Raw genomic sequence first — 16,162 nt, forward strand, 5'->3', positions numbered from 1 at the left:
GACCGCCCGCTTGCCCTGCCGGTCTCACTAGGGGGCGCTACCGAGCGCTACGGGTGTCGCTCCAACCAAATTTCACCGCGCTGTCGCAACCGGGCAATTGCACACCGAGGCAATGCTCCCGGGCGGTACAGCTCGTCACCGCTGCAAAACCACCACCGAATGTCACGGCGGGGCGCCGGAAGCTGACTGCCTGGCCGGTAACCAGTTCCAGAGACCAGCCGGGCCGCTAACAGAGGTGGGAATCAACAGGAAAATCCAGCTCTTGAACTCTTTGGCACAGCTCTGGGGAGGCACTTCCCGAAAGGAAGGGAAGGGGAAATCCGATGGGGAACCATATCAAAGCTGGATGAGTGAACTTATTAAAAAAGGGAAATGGAGAGGTTACTGGGCCAGGAGGAGACTGAAGAACAAGCATAGATCGACGCGGAATTTGAGGCCTCTGGAAAAAAAACAACTTGCATTTATATAGCGCTTTTTATGACCTCAGGATGCCCCAAAAGTACTTTTTTAAAGTATTTGTTCCTGGGATGTGGGCGTCGCTGGCAAGGCCAGCATTTATCGCCTATCCCTAATTGCCCTTGAGAAGGTGATGGTGAGCCGCCTTCTTGAACCACTGCAGTCCATGTGGTGAAGGTGCTCCCACAGCGCTCTTAGGGAGGGAGTTCCAGGATTTTGACCCAGCGATGATGAAGGAACGGTCGATATATTTCCAAGTCAGGATGGTGTGTAACTTGGAGAGGAACGTGGAGGTGGTGGTGTTCCCATGCGCCTGCTGCCCTTGTTGTTGTGTTTCTGTAAATCATGCACTCCCATGTTCCGCCACCAGGGAGCTCATCCCCTGAAGTTCCAAGGGATCCCAGCATCGCTTGGGAGCACTGTATATAAGCCAGCCCCTAAGGCCTGTTCCTCACTCTGGAGTGTCTTATTAAAGACTGAGGTCACTGTTACTTTAACCTCCCTGTGTGCAGCCTCATCTGTGTTAGGAACACAATAACTGGCGACGAGAATATGAATCCAACGCAAAGATGCAGCAAACTGTGGGCATCCTGGAGAAGTTCTCGGAGGGTGAGGACTGGGAAGCCTATGTCGAACGGCTAGACCAGTACTTTGTAGCCAACGAGCTGGACGGAGAAGGAAGCTCTGCAAAAAGGAGAGCAGTCCTCCTCACAGTATACGGGGCACCAACCTACAGCCTCATGAAGAATCTTCTGACTCCAGTGAACCCCACAGATAAGTCGTATGAGGAGCTGTGTACACTGGTTCGGGAGCATCTTAATCCGAGGGAGAGCGTGCTGATGGCGAGGTATCGTTTCGACACGTGGCAGCGATCTGAAGGTCAGGAAGTGGCGAGCTATGTCGCCGAGCTAAGGCGACTTGCAGGACAATGTGATTTTGATGACTACCTGGAGCAAATGCTCAGAGACTTTTTTGTACTGGGCATTGGCCACGAGACCATCCTACGAAAACTTTTGACTGTAGAGACACCGACCCTCAGTAAGGCCATTGCGATAACACAGGTGTTTATGTCCACCAGTGATAACACCAAACAAATCTCTCAGCACACAAGTGCTAGCAATGTTCATAAATTAACTGGAACTGTGTTTGCGAGCAGAAATGTACAGGGCAGAACCCACGAGCCTGCAACTGCCATAAGGCCTCAGGTGACCCACATGACTCAGAGTCCGCAATAAAGGATGAATGTAAGGCAATTCACACCTTGTTGGCATTGTGGAGACTTCCATTCAGCCTATTCATGCCGCTTAAAAGGGTATGTTTGCAAGAGCTGTGGAACAATAGGGCACCTCCAACGAGCTTGCAAACGAGCTGCAAGCTCTGTAAAACCTGCTAACCACCACGTGGCAGAGCAAGATCGGTCCATGGTGGATCAAAGCAATTTCGAGCCTCAGAGAGAGGAGGCAGATGCTGAAGTACATGGTGTGCACACATTTTTAACGAAATGTCCACCTATAATGCTAAACGTAAAATTGAATGGCTTACCTGTAGCCATGGAACTGGACACTGGCGCTAGCCAATCCATCATGAAGAAAAAGATGTTTGAGAGACTGTGGTGCAACAAGGCATTGAGACCAGCCCTGAGCCCCATCCACACGAAACTGAGAACGTACACCAAAGAGCTTATCACTGTCCTGAGCAGCGCCATGGTCAAGGTCACCTACGAGGGCACGGTGCACGAACTGCCACTCTGGATTGTCCCGGACGATGGCCCCACACTGCTTGGAAGGAGCAGGCTGGGCAAAATCCGCTGGAACTGGGATGACATCCGAGCGCTATCATATGTCGATGAGGCCTCATGTACCCAGGTTCTTTACAAATTTCCTTCCCCTTTTGAGTCAGGCATTAGAAACTTTTCCAGGGCGAAGGTGCGGATCCACTTGGTCCCAGAGGCATGACCCATTCACCACAAGGCGCGAGCGGTATCTCACATGATATGGGAGAGAGTGGAAATCGAGCTGGACAGGCTGCAACGTGAGGGCATCATCACCCCAGTGGAATTCAGCGAGTGGGCCAACCCGATTGTTCCAATACTCAAAAGTGATGGTACGGTCAGGATTTGTGGTTTATAAAGTAACTATTAATCATTTCTCGCTACAGGAACAATACCCGCTACCTAAGGCAGATGACCTATTTGCGATGCTTGCAGGAGGCAAGACGTTCACCAACCTCGACCTGACTTCGGCCTACATGACGCAGCAGCTGGAGGAGTCTTCAAAGGGCATCACCTGCATCAACATGCACAAGGGACTGTTCATCTACAACAGATGCCCGTTTGGAATTCGGTCGGCTGCAGCGATCTTCCAGAGAAACATGGAGAGCCTACTCAAGTCGGTACCACATACGGTGGTCTTTCAGGACGACATATTGGTCACGGGTCGGAACACCGCCAAGCACCTACAAAACCTGGAGGAGGTCCTCCAGCGACTGGATCGCGTAGGGCTGCGGCTGAACAGGTCAAAATGCGTCTTCATGGCAACAGAAGTGGAGTTTTTGGGGAGAAAGATTGCGGTGGACGGCATTCGGCCCACAGACGCCAAGACAGAGGCTATCAGGAATGCGCCCAGGCCACAGAAAGTCACGGAGCTGCGGCCATTCCTGGGACTCCTCAACTATTTTGGTAACTTCCTACCGGGGTTAAGCACCCTTTTAGAGCCCCTACATGTGTTATTGCGCAAAGGTGAGAATTGGGTATGGGGAAAAAAAAAAGTAATTGCTTTTGAGAAAGCCAGAAACATTTTATGCTCCAACAAGCTGCTTGTATTGTATAACCCGTGTAAAAGACCTGTGCTAGCATGCGACGCAGCGTCATACGGAGTCGGGTGTGTATTACAACAAGCTAATGTTGCGGGGAAGTTGCAACCTGTCGCCTATGCTTCCAGGAGCTTGTCTAAGGCCAAAAGGGCCTACAGCATGATTGAGAAAGAGGCATTAGCGTGTGTGTTCGTGGTAAAGAACCGATCACAAGCCCCTCACATCCCTGTTCGCTGAAAACAAGGGGGATAAATACTAATGCCTCAGCCCGCATACAAAGGTGGGCACTCAACTATCAGCGTATAACTATACCATCCGCCACAGGCCAGGCACCGAGAACTGTGCGGATGCTCTCAGTCGGCTACCATTGCCCACCACGGGGGTGGAAATGGCGCAACCTGCAAACTTGTTGATGGTGGCGCAGCCCGCAGACTTGTTGATGGTCATGGAAGCGTTTGAAATTGATAAATCACCTGACACGGCCCACCAGATTAGGACTTGGACCAGCCAAGATCCTCTGCTGTCCCTAGTAAAAAACTGTGTACTGCATGGGAGCTGGGCCAGCATCCCCGTTGAAATGCAAGAGTCAATCAAGCCGTTCCAGCGGCGAAAGGACGAGCTGTCCATTCAGGCTGACTGCCTGTTGTGGGGTAACCACGTAGTGCTACCAAAAAAGGGCAGGGAGACGTTCATCTCGGATCTCCACAGCACACACCCGGGTATAATAATGATGAAAGCGATAGCCAGATCCCACGTGTGGTGGCCCGGTATCGACTCTGACTTAGAGTCCTGTGTACAGCAATGCAGCGTATATGCTCAGTTGAGCAACGTACCCGGAGAGGCACTGCTAAGTTTGTGGTCCTGGCCCTCCAGACCATGGTCGAGGATCCATGTCGACTATGCGGGCCCGTTTCTCGGTAAAATGTTCCTGGTGGTGGTGGATGCTTTTTCAAAATGGATTGAATGTGAAATAATGTCAGGAGACACCGCCACCGCCACCATTGAAAGCCTGAGGGCCATGTTTGCCACCCACGGCCTGCTTGACATACTGGTCAGTGACTACGGGCCATATTTCACCAGTGCCGAATTTAAAGAATTCATGACCCACAATGGGATCAAACATGTCACCTTGGCCCCGTTTAAACCAGCCTCCAATGGGCAGGCAGAGCAGGCAGTACAAACCATCAAACAGAACCTTAAACGAGTCTCAGAAGGCTCACTCCAAACCTGCCTGTCCCGAGAACTACTCAGGTACCACACAAGACCCCACTCACACACAGGGGTGCCCCCGGCTGAGCTACTCATGAAAAGGACACTTAAAACCAGACTCTCGCTGGTTCACCCCAACCTGCATGATCAGGTAGAGAGCAGGCGGCAGCAACAAAATGTAAACGGTGGTTGCGCCACTGTGTCACGGGAAATTGATCTGAATGACCCTCTGTATGTGCTAAACTCTGGACATAGTCCCAAGTGGATCGCGGGCACGGTGATAGCTAAAGAATGAATAGGGTGTTTGTAGTCAAACTGGACAATGGACAAATTTGCAGAAAGCACCTGGGCCAAACGAGGCTGTGGTTCATAGACTGCCCTGAACAACCCACAGCAGACACCACCTTTTTCGAGCCCACAACACACACCCAAAGGATCAACGACACCACGCCGGACCAGGAAATCGAACCCATCACGCCCAACAGCTCAGCAAGGCCAGGCTCACCTAGCAGCCCTGCAGGGCCAACAACACACCAGCCCAGCGAGGGCATAGCCAACCAGAACAGACATTTGTGCCGAGGCGGTCCACCAGGGAAAGAAAGGCTCCCGACCGCCTCACCCTGTAAATAGTTTTCACTTTGACTTTGGGGGGGAGTGATGTTGTGTATCTGTAAAGCATGCACTCCCATGTTCCGCCACCAGGGAGTTCATCCCCTGATCTCAGCATCCCTTGGGAGCACTGTATATAAGCCGGCCCCTAAGGCCTGTTCCTCACTCTGGGGTGTCTTAATAAAGACTGAGGTCACTGTTACTTTAACCTCCCTGTGTGCAGCCTCACCTGTGTTAGGAACACAATACTTGTCCTTCGAGGTGGTGGCGGTCGTGGGTTTGGGAGGTGCTGCCGAAGAAGCCTTGGCGAGTTGGTGCAGTGCATCTTGTAGACGGTACACACTGCAGCCACGCTGCATCGGTGGTGGAGGGAGTGGATGGGGAGCCAATCAAGTGGGCTGCGTTGTCCTGGATGGTGTCGAGCTGCTTGAGTGTTGTTGGAGCTGCACTCATCCAGGCAAGTGGAGAGTATTCCATCACACTCCTGACTTGTGCCTTGTAGATGGTAGAAAGGCTTTGGGGAGTCAGGAGGTGAGACACTCGCCGCAGAATACCCAGCCTCTGACCTGCTCTTGTTGCAACAGTATTTATGTGACTGGTCAAGACGCTCTTTAAAACATACTTCTTTGACCAAGCTTTTGGTCACCTGCGCTAATTTCTACGTTTTACGGAGCGTCTTAAAGGAGAGAGAGGCAGAGAGATTTATGGAGGGAGTTCCAGGGCTTGGGGCCCAGGAGACTGAAGGCACAGCCACCAATGGTGGAGCGATTAAAATCGGGGATGCTCAAGAGGGCAGAATTGGATGAGTGAAGAGATCTCAGAGGGTTGTGGGGCTAGAGGTGGGTACAGAGGTAGGGAGGGGTGAGGCCATGGAGGGATTTGAAAACAAGGATGAGAATTTTAAAATCGAGTCATTGCCGGACCGGGAATCAATGTAGGTCAGTGAGCACAGGGGTGATGGGTGAGCGGGACTTGGTGCGAGTTAGGCCACGGGCAGCCGACTTTTGCATGAGCTTAAGTTTTTGTAGGGTGGAAGATGGGAGTCCGGCCAGGAGTGCGTTGGAATAGTCCAATCTAGAGGTAAAAAGGCACGGATGAGGGCTTCAGCAGTAGATGAGCTGAGAAAGAAAGCCATGCGTTTATATAATGCCTTTCACGACCACCCGACGTCTCAAAGCACTTTACAGCCAATTAAGTACTTTTTGGAGTGTAGTCACTGTTGCATTGTGCGTAACGCATCAGCCAACTTGCGCACACCAAGCTCCCACAAACAGCAATATGGTAATGACCAGATAATCTGGTTTTTTTTGTTATGTTGATTGAGGGATAAATATTGGCCAGGACACCGGGGATAACTCCGCTTCTCTTCTTCGAAATAGTGCCGTGGGATCTTTTATGCCCACCTGGGAGAGCAGACGGGGCCTCGGTTTAACGTCTCATCCGAAAGACAGCACCTCCGACAGTGCGGCACTCCCTTAGCACTGCACTGGGAGTGTCAGCCTCGATTTATGTACTCAAGCCCCTGGAGTGGGACTTGAACCCACAACCTTCTGGGCAGAGGCAGGCGATGTTATGGAGGTGGAAGTAGGCGATCATGGTGATGGTGTGGATATGTGGTGGGAAGCTCACCAGGATTGTGGGTGTGGTGATCAACAACTTGGAAAACCCAGCGCAGCCCGACTGTTAGATGACCAGTTGTTTTGTCGGAAATCACAGCAGCGATGTCTGCGCTCACTGATATCCCACAAACAGCACTGCGGGAGATGTTTATTCTGTGGGGGGGGGTTTATGGTGTTGGCTAAGGGAAGCATGCTGGCCAGAGAACCTAGTGCTCCATTTGCAATAGAGCTGTTTGAGATTTTTAAAAGCCTTTTAAATAAGCAGATAGAAGCTTGGTTTAACGGGGCACAGAACTCCCTTGGAGTTCACTGCAACATTGGCTTCAAGGCGCTTGCAGGACCAGGATTCTGCGTGTAGGGATTGATAGCTGAAAAAGCTAACCACAGCCCGAGTTTATTAAATCCAGCTGGAAGGGGGCACTTTCCTCCACGACCAGGGTCCATGCCTTGTTCATTAAAATCAACAACTGTTGTGGAGTGCTGTTTGTTTTTATAAAGAGGTTCCATTTGAGCAACAGGCTCCAGAAAGCACAAATTAAAGAGTTTGCTGCAATTCAATCCAGGTGATGACATTCCTCCCTCCCTATACAGAGTTACTGAAGTGGACTGCCAGTGCTTAAAGCTTGGAATGGATAGCCGTCTGCGTTTCACGTGTGGTTAACCCTTGTCCCTTTCCCACCCAGAAGCTTTTGACATTCTGTGTTATTGACAGGAATTAATGTCAGTCATTAATTAATAAGCATAATATTAAGTTGAAGCAATGGTTTCCAACTGTTCACTAAAGTTAATAATGGCCGGGTCACAGACCCTGAGTTGCAGCAGAATGGAAAGAAAACCAGAAGGTATAGAAAGCCCTTTGTGGTCTCTCAAAGCGTGAGCCTGTAGGACTGAGCGTCCCAATTTTATCCTTCTGTTTCCTAAGCTCAGATGCATTTTGTAAAGAGTTTAATGTATTATCTCTCTGGTGGTGGTTTTCAGGTTTTTGTCTCAAACGTATTCAGATTTAGATTTAGATATGGCTCTGACCCCTTCAGAAGTCTTCCTCTCCATTTCCCCTCAGTCTGTGGAACATACTCGACATGCACAAATATCTCGCTGGACACAAAGATCAAACTTCTTCTGAACTTTTTCCACGAGCTGTTTTTCTGCCTCAGCGTTACTTCTTGTTTTTGCATACATTCATCTCCCAAACCCGCAACCTCCACCGCCTAGATCATCATCATAGGCAGTCCCTCGAAATCGAGGAAGACTTGCTTCCACTCTAAAAGTGAGCTCTCAGGTGGCTGTACAGTCCAATATAGGAATTACAGTCTCTGTCACAGGTGAGACAGACAGTGGTTGAGGGAAAGGGAGGGTGGGGAGTCTGGTTTGCTGCACGCTCCTTCTGCTGCCTGCGCTTGTTTTCTGCATGCTCTTGGCGACGAGACTCGAGGTGCTCAGCACCCTCCCGGATGCTCTTCCTCCAATTAGGGCGGTCTTTGGCCAGGGGACTCCCAGGTGTCGGTGGGGATGTTGCATTTTATCAAGGAGACTTTGAGGGTGTCCTTGAAACGTTTCCTCTGCCTACCTTGGGCTCACTTGCCGTGTAGGAGTTCCAAGTAGAGCGCTTGCTTTGGGAGTCTTGTGTCAGGCATGCGAACAATGTGGCCCACGCAACGGGGCTGGTCGAGAGTGGTCAGTGCTTCGATGCTGGGGATGTTGGCCTGGTCAAGGCCGCTAACGTTGGTGCGCCTGTCCTCCCAGGGGATTTGTAGGATCTTGCGGAGACATCGTTGGTGGTATTTCTCCACCGATTTGAAGTGTCTGTTGTATATGGTCCACATCGCTCAGCCATACAGAAGGGTGGGTATTACTACAGCCCTGTAGACCATGCTCCGCCTAGAAGGACAAGGGAAGCAGGCGCATGGGAACACCACAACCTCCACGTTCCCCTCCAAGTCACACACCAGCGTCACTTAGAAATATATCGACCGTTCTTTCAACGTCGCTGGGACACAATCCTGGAACTCCCTCCTAACAGCACTGTGGGAGCACCTTCACCACACGAGACTGCAGCGGTTCAAGAAGACGGCTCACCACCACCTTCTCAAGGGGCAATTAGGGAGGGGTAATAAATGCCGGCCTTGCCAGCGACGCCCACATCCCGTGAACGAATTAAAAAATATATATTTTTCGTTGTGAGATTGCTGCTTTGTGACGATGTGCTTGGAGGAGCTTTGATCTGCTCCAGCTCGGAGAAAGGAGATGAGAGGGCGTGTGATTCATGCACTATAGGGAATAGCTGGAGTGCAAGCTTGTGGGTTCCTGCACTGACGCCAGGTCTTCAAGACACAGGAGCATGAAACGTCGGGTTAGGAAACCACTTCACTTGGAAATCAGAGTTTTACAGAAAGGCTCTTTTACTCTCTCAGACTTTTAAAGGAACAAAAACAACAACTGAAAGTTGGCAGAGTCGGGAGGAAATTTAGCAACACAGGAAATGCTGGGATCCAGGTCAGCAATGAAGAAAACTCAGGCCGACCCTGGAATTGGAGAGTTTAATTTCTAATTGCAACTATGAGAGTGTGCTCGATCCACCACCACCCAGATAAAAGAAAGATTTGCATTTATATAGCGCCTTTCATGACCACTGGACGTCTCAAAGCTCTTTACCGCCAATGAAGTACTTTTTGAAGTGTAGTCACTTGTAATGTAGGAAACGCAGCAACCAATTTGCGCACAGCAAGCTCTCACAAACATCAATGTGATAATGACCAGATAATCTGGGTTTTTTTTGTTATGTTGATTGAGGGATGAATATTGGCCCCAGGACACCAGGGATAAATCCCCTGTTCTTCTTCGAAATAGTGCCATGGGATCTTTTACATCCACCTGACAGAGCAGACAGATCCTCGGTTTAATGTCTCATCCGAAAGACGACACCTCCAACAGTGCAGCACTCCCTCAGCACTGCACTGGGAGTGTCAGCCTAGATTTATGTGCTCAAGTTCCTGGAGTGGGACTTGAACCCACAATCTTCTGACTCAGAGGCGAGAGTGCTGCCCACTGAGCCACAGCTGACATGGTCTAATTATTGATGCCAAGGCTCAATAAATGCCAAAGATGAGAATACAAGCATTTTCTATTGGAAGTATTTACGGTACGCTGTGAATGAACGTTCTTTGCCATCAACCCATCCTTACTGGCATCATTGGAGGATTACACCTGAACCATTGGATGAAATGATGACAGTGGAACCCCCATTATGCACACTCCAATTACCCCCCTTTCCAATTGTCCACCAGAACATTTGCAGGACAAAGCCTTGTGGGGAACTCGCAGCCCACAAACATCAATCTCCTCCTGTTTGACACAGAACAATGGCACAGCCCAAGGAAGATTAAACTCACTTTCCATTATTTTTATTGAGCTTATTTCATTTCCGTGCCAAGGAAACCATTTCGGAAAGCCCCAAGTTTGGGAACTCCCCATTATCCACCAATTTCAATGACTCACCACAAAGATTGTGTGGGCTCCATTGTGGCATTTCCACTGTAGGTTGGTCTTGCAGGTCGGGACCGCAGCGATTTCCAGGCTGGGCCCAGCCCGCACCGCGATTTGTGTGCACACTAGGTCCGTGCAGCAGAGCTGGTCTCCAGTCGTCTTGGGTAATCCTTGCCACTGGATAAAGGCCTAGCTCTGTCAAGCCCGTGTGGTGGCTGGTGTGCACAGGTATCTTCCACTCTTCAACATGTAGTTCGGGACCTGGACTTTCAGGTCCTTCATTGAAACACCTGTGAACTCATCCCTTTTTGGCGTGGAAGCAAGTCATCCTCGTTTCGAGGGACCACCTGTGATGAACTCCATTGTAGGTGTGGCTCTGATCTGGGGATCCATGCAAAGCCTGGGCAGCTGGCCAAAGACCGCCCTAAGTGGAGGAAGAGCATCCGGGAGGGCGCTAACCACTTCGAGTCTCATCGCCAAGAGCATGCAGAAACCAGGCTCAGGCAGCGGAGGGAGCATACGGCAAACCAGTCCCAACCACCCTTTCCTCCAACCATTGTCTGTCCCACCTGTGACAGAGACTGTAATTCTCGTATTGGACTGTTGAGTCACCTGAGAACTCATTTTTAGAGTGGAAGCAAGTCTTCCTCGATTCCGAGGGACTGCCTATGATGATGATGGTGGGGCAGCTGGGTGTGTGTTATTTATTCTCGTGCTAACGTCCTCATGATAGGAGTTCTCACAGTGGGTGGCAGGGAGGGGGTGGTGTGGGAGGGCAGCCCTTGCGGGAAACACATTTCAAGTAACCTCGGGTAGGGATGGAGATCATGGAGCATGTGCCTGTGATTTCCTGGGTATCACTCCACCCTGGGACTGTAGACTCTCCCCTATCATTCCTTCCCCCGTCGCAGGTTGGGCCAACAACCTTTAAGTTGCCGTGCTCCTCTCTCTATCAGCCCACCTGCAATACAACTCAGTCAGCTATCTTCTGAAGGCCTGTTGTCCCACTGACGATGTTGGCTCCTTGCTGGGGGCAGTCCCATGGGTGTCAGCAGCCCTCCTGAAGTCCCGGAATTGGCCATTCTTCGTGTCATTGAGTGGCGATAGGCTATTTGACTACAGAAGGCATCACAACCAAGCCCCGCTATGCACCCAGTCGTACTTTCCAGCAGGCACCACTGGATGGATGCTTAGCAGGAGGAACCCGTCGGATTTTATCCCCCTTCCCAACTCCAGGAAAATTAGGCCATTTGTCCTTCTCCAAATGCAACCCGGGCTCCAACATGGACCATGGGGATCTGGTGCTGGGAGTTCCTCTTTACAAGCAGTCTAAGACAGTGAGACCATCTCTTTGAAAGAAGTCCCTCTTGGAAAAGAGGTCATGGAACTGGACGACCCAAGTTTTCAGGATATAACGGGAATCTAGATAGGGTAGATCGAGAGAAATTATTCCCGCTGGTTGGGGAGTCTAGGACTAGGGGCATAGGCTAAAAATTAGAGCCAGACCTTTCAGGAATGAAATTAGGAAACACTTCTACACACACAGGGCGGTAGAAGTTTGGAACTCTCTTCCGCAAACGGCAATTGATGTTAGGTCAATTGTTCATTTTAAATCTGAGATTGATAACTTTTTGTTAAAAGGATATGGGCCAAAGGCGGGTATATGGAGTTAGGTCGCAGATCAGCCATGATCTTATTGAATGGCGGAACAGACTCGAGGGGCTGAATGGCCTCCTCCTGTTCCTATGTTCCTACATGCTAAGAACTTTCATAGCTGGGACATTCATTCAAATCCCGCCTAGACAGACAGATGGGGTGAAAATAACCTCTGCGTACTCGGAACATAAACTTAGGATCAGGAGGAGACCATTCAGTCCCTCCAGTCTGTTCCGCCATTCAAGTAGACCATGGCTGATCTGTATCTTAACTCCATCTACCCGCCTTGGTTCCGTATGACTCGAAGAGCCCATCTCAGAGCAGTTAGAGATGGGCATTAAACACAGATTTGCCAGCGTGTCCACATCCTGAGAACAAATTGATAAAGAGAACCTGTAGTCAGGCTGGAGAAGTGACTAAAAGAAAGAGTGGCAGAAGGTGGGTAGTGGTGTTCCACAAGGATCGGTGCTGGGCTGGGACCGCTGTTGTTCACAATTTGTATTAACAATTTAGACTTTGGAATCAAAAACACAATTTCTAAATTTGCAGATGACACCAAACTGCTAACCCCTCTCCCCAGTCTCCACCCTCACCTCCGACAATAAGTGTGAGGAGCGCGTGGACTTCTTTGTCTCTAAGATCCGTTCGGCCGCCTCTGCCTCTTTCCTTCCTTCCCCTAGCCCACCGGGCCAAACTTCCACCAAGGAAGCCCTCTGCCCTAGCCTTGACCTCCCTTCTTTCTCCAGTTTCTCTCCGATCTCCCCTCATGACCTTTCCGAGCTCATCCTGTCCATGAGACCCACTTCCTGCTGTGCTGAGTTAGCAGATCTCAGGCACAGACACGATGGGCCGAATTGCCTCCTTCTGTGCCATAAATTTCTATGATCTCAGTCAGAGTGGCAGGAGGATATTTAGAGAGGGGAAGGGTGGGACATATCCAGGGTTCCCACTCCCAATCATTCTTTGGTGATCTCCGTAAACTTGAGCTCATCCAAAACTTGGCGGTCCCGTGTCCTAACTCACACCAAGTCCCGTTCACCCATCACCCCTGTGCTCGCTGACCTACACTGGCTTCCAGTTAAGTGTAATCTCCTCCAACCCTACAATCCTCTGCGATCTCTGCGTTCCTCCAATTCTGGCCTCTTGCGTATCCAGACAAATTATTATTTAAATGGAGAAAGATTGCAAAGTGCCGCAGTACAGCGGGACCTGGGGGAATTTGTGCATGAAACACAAAAGGATAGTATGCAAGTACAGCAAGTGATCAGGAAGGCCAATGGTATCTTGGCCTTTATTGCAAAGGGGATGGAGTATAAAAGCAGGGAAGTCTTGCTACAGCTATATAAGTTATTGGTGAGGCCACATCTGGAATACTGCGTGCAGTTTTGGTTTCTGTTATGTAATGATGTGTGTATCGTCCCAGTACCTTAAATGTAATGTAAGTACTATGCCACACCACAGAGGGCGCTGCGGTGGGAAACCCTGGTAGTACCTGTAAGAAGGACTATATAAGGCTGACCACCACACCTGGGAGGCACTCTGGAGCTGAACAATAAAGGACGAAGGTCACAGCAGTTAGACTTACACCAGACCGTGTGGAGTCAGTGATTTGTGTGCTACATACACCACATTGGCAATGAGGAAGCGGACGAACTCCACGCAACCATGGCTACTCTGGGCTCGCTAAAGGATTTTACCGTGGGCAATGATTGGGAGGCCTTTACGGAAAGGCTCGAGTACTACTTCACAGCAAACGACCTGACGGAGGACACATACGCAATGAGAGAGAAGCGTAAGGCGATATTGCTCTCCGGTTGTGGAGATGAGGTTTACTGTCTCGTCAGGGATTTGCTGGCACCCGGGAGCGCCAGGGACAAGTCATACGAGGAGCTGACTGAACTCATTCGTGACCAGTTGAAACCGAAGGAGAGCATCCTCACAGCCAAATACAAATTTTACCATCACTGCAGACTCGAGGGCCAGGATATCACCAAATATGCTGCAGACCTCAGGAGACTCGCGGCTCCGTGTGATTTTGGGGCACACCTTGACGAGGCTCTGCGGGACGTTTTCATCATGGGGATTGCCCACGAGGGCCTCCTTCACAAGCTGCTGGCCACGGAACCCACAGTCACTCTGACAAAGGCCATCACCATCAGCCGGGCATATATGACCTCGACTTGCAGCACCAAGCAAATAATCCACACAGTCTCGAACCCGGCAGGCACTGTCCACAGGATAGCGCCCACCACGGACAAAACTGCAGAACGTGGCTCTGCCCGGGGCAGAGAGCACGGACCTCGGGATCCTGGAAATCAGAGTCCGCCGAGGGGGGGCCAATCAAGCAGCACCATGCTGGCGCTGTGGAGGAAGCCATGGGGCTCAGCGGTGCAGGTTTGCGGAGTACACGTGCAATACCTGCCACTTTAAAGGCCACCTTCAGCGTATGTGTAAAAGAAATCAGACTCACCATGTGGCTGAGGAGATGGGGGATGATCCACTGTTCAGCGAGGAGCAGGTAGAAGAAGATGAGGTGTTTAGACTGCACACGTGTACTGACGATTCGCCCCCAGTGATAAGGGAAGTAAAAATCAACGGAGTCCCAGTGAGTATGGAAGTGGACACGGGCTCGGGTCCGTCGTTGATGAGTCGGAGAACTTTTGATAAACTGTGGATTAACCCAGCTGCACGACCCAAGCTGGTCCCGGTCACGGCGAAGCTGCGTACCTATACCAGGGAACTAATACCTGTTCTCGGCAGAGCGATGGTGCAGGTATCCCACCGGGACGTGACGCACGCTTTACCTTTGTGGGTCGTTGCAGGCGATGGGCCGACACTCCTCGGCCGGAGGTGGATGGGGAAGGTCCGTGGGAGCTGAGAAGACTTCATCACTCCACAGGCTGCTGCTCCCCGGGGTGCTGCCGTGCCCCGAGTCCCCAGAGAGCAGCGCTGACGGAGCTGGAGCTGCAGCCTCAATCCCCCCCCCCACAGGCAAGTCCCAGGCCCGGGCCTCACACAGAGATCCTGCAGCCTCAATCCCCCCACAGGCAAGCCCCAGATCTCACACAGAGATCCTGCAGCCTCAGCCCCCACAGGCAAGCAGCCCAAGGAGGGGTGGAGGTTGAGCCGGCGGGGATCTGTGGGCGGGGTGCTGAGGGATCCAGGGGCCGGCGGTTCGGAAGGGCCCCGCAGAGGAAGAGGCCCCGCCGAGGAGCTGGTAGCGTCAGTCGGCGGCCATGGCAGCCGCAGGGGAGGCCGCTACGGAGGCCGCGGGGGACGCGGCAAGTGCGGCCGCTGGAGAGGCCACGACGGCCACAGGAGAGGCGGCAAGTCAGGTGGCAGTGGAGGGGAGCGGAGGCTGCGACGGCGAAGGGCATCCGGAGCGGCGGAGAAGATGGCGGCGGCATCGTGTTGGAGCAGCAGAGCATCAAAGATGGCGGCACCCAAGGAGAAGCCTCGTGGAATCCTCCTGCATCAAAGATGGCGCCTTAAAGAGGAAATGCACCCGGGAGTCTTAAAAGGGCCTTACAGAGAGGTGGTCCCCACAAAGGACTTCTGTTTGGCAGAGCGAGTCTAAAATGAGCTATGTTAATGTGAGATAGTGAATTTATTATAAGAATTACTTTTTTTATGCTGAATGGCCACTGTATTTGTGTAAAATAATGGATGAAGTACAATTAATGATAACGGCTAACAAGGAAATCAAGGTTCCGCTACCAGTCAATAACCAGTTAATGTACCATATAATATGTACCATACTAACGCGCTGTCTATGTCCACCTGCCTTCCGTTGGACAAGTGTGATGTTATGTAATGATGTGTGTATCGTTGTCCTGCGTCCAGGTGGGGGAGGGGAAGGTGATGTTATGTAATGATGTGTGTATCGTCCCAGTACCTTAAATGTAATGTAAGTACTATGCCACACCACAGAGGGCGCTGCGGTGGGAAACCCTGGTAGTACCTGTAAGAAGGACTATATAAGGCTGACCACCACACCTGGGAGGCACTCTGGAGCTGAACAATAAAGGACGAAGGTCACAGCAGTTAGACTTACACCAGACCGTGTGGAGTCAGTGATTTGTGTGCTACATACACCACAGTTTCCATATTTACGAAAGGATATACTTGCTTTGGAGGCAGTTCAGAGAACATAAGAACATAAGAATGAGAAACAGGAGTAGGCCATCTAGCCCCTCATGGCTGATCTGGTCGTGGACTCAGCTCCACTTACCCGCCCTCTCCCCGTAACCCTTAATTCCCTTATTGCTTAAAAATCTATCTATCTTTGACTTGAAAACATTCAATGAGCCAGCCTCAAC

The 16,162-nt window shown here is 51.0% G+C and overlaps 1 long non-coding RNA gene across 1 annotated transcript in view; it reads right to left on the bottom strand.

Annotated features, from left to right (window-relative positions):
• Positions 1 to 14,752, bottom strand: part of LOC139228153 (uncharacterized) — a 67,675-nt gene extending 52,923 nt beyond the window's left edge. The window contains exon 1 of the long non-coding RNA XR_011587508.1: positions 14,314 to 14,752. This is a non-coding gene — a long non-coding RNA (uncharacterized lncRNA). The remainder of the gene's footprint in view (positions 1 to 14,313) is intronic.
• Positions 14,753 to 16,162: the final 1,410 nt, after the last annotated feature.

Source organism: Pristiophorus japonicus, chromosome 17 (assembly GCF_044704955.1).
Source record: "Pristiophorus japonicus isolate sPriJap1 chromosome 17, sPriJap1.hap1, whole genome shotgun sequence".
NCBI lineage: Eukaryota > Metazoa > Chordata > Chondrichthyes > Pristiophoridae > Pristiophorus > Pristiophorus japonicus.